The sequence below is a fragment of the Capsicum annuum genome, unplaced genomic scaffold (assembly GCF_002878395.1).
Source record: "Capsicum annuum cultivar UCD-10X-F1 unplaced genomic scaffold, UCD10Xv1.1 ctg4845, whole genome shotgun sequence".
In the NCBI taxonomy this organism is placed as follows: Eukaryota; Viridiplantae; Streptophyta; class Magnoliopsida; order Solanales; family Solanaceae; genus Capsicum; species Capsicum annuum.
Genome location: NW_025856158.1, coordinates 4,814 through 6,004, shown reverse-complemented (window position 1 = coordinate 6,004; position 1,191 = coordinate 4,814). Strand labels below are relative to the sequence as shown.

Below are 1,191 nucleotides of genomic sequence, written 5' to 3'. Positions count from 1 at the left end.
CTATGCAAAAAGAAGTTGCCGTCAATTGGAAAAAAGGAAAACGGAAATGAAGCGTAGTCTATGGTAAATAATTTATAATAATTAATTAGGGGTGATATAGTAAAATTATGTTTGAAGGATGTTGCTGAAGTAGCTAGGACGACCCCAAACTGCTCAACATTGCCGCTTATATTATAGAGTAACTTAATCTATATGAGATTCTTATTTATCACTTTTTTCCTAGTGGATAAATTATAAGCACTCCAAGATATAAGGTACCAATGAAATACTTATTTTATGCTTATTATCAAGATGGAAAATAAAAATTATGCAAAAAGAAGTTGCCGTCAATTGGAAAAACAGAAAACGGAAATGAAGCGCCGTCTGTGGGGATCGAACCCACGACCACGTGGTTAAAAGCCACGCGCTCTACCACTGAGCTAAGACGGCTTCTTGTATCAATTCACCGCTTATAATTATTTGAACGTTTTTTGAACTCCAAATTTAATCTCCCGTTTATCTCATTAATTATTAACTAAAGAAACGAGGAACCCGTTGCTATCGCCACTTACAGTGTGAATAATGATCTTTTTCAGATGTCATCGTTCGAATGTAATTTGGCACTCTACAATGGATTTTACTCTTATTTTAAAGGGAAAGAGTTTTTCTCATATCACATTTGTATAAAATCACTTCTAAAAACAATAAATTTATAAATAACTATAAAACTAATTGACCTGATTAAAGAATATTTGTTATCCTTTAAAGTGAACCAAAAAATCATTGTCAATTAGTTAGTGTATGGCAGTTGCGACTTGCAATCTTCTGTTATCTTTATTTGGGTCTACACCGATCAATATAAGCAAGTTTGTGTGCACGAGACATTTAGCTTATCATTGATCTTATGTGTTGATAAACGTACAAAGAATTTATAATACTACTCTTTTTTTTTTAAAATAAACCTATCACGTGTAAACAAAAATATATCTATTTCTTGTATAAGGAGGATGTAAAACCGAATTAGAACAATTAAGTGGAAAGACATAGTTACATAACCAGTAAATCTGTTTAAAACTGAATCATAGGTTGATATTGTAAGGCAAGTAGAGATTTTAAAACCACATCCCATCAAATCTTACACTTGTACATACACTAGGCGGCTTAAGCCGTGAGTATTATTCTTTAAAATTTTTATGTTATGTATAATTCTAG

At 31.7% G+C, this 1,191-nt stretch overlaps 1 non-coding gene across 1 annotated transcript; it reads right to left on the bottom strand.

Moving 5' to 3' along the window:
* Positions 1 to 357: 357 nt before the first annotated feature.
* Positions 358 to 429, bottom strand: TRNAK-UUU. The gene has a single exon. It is a non-coding gene; the product is annotated as a tRNA-Lys (tRNA).
* Between the last annotated feature and the right edge of the window lie 762 nt (positions 430 to 1,191).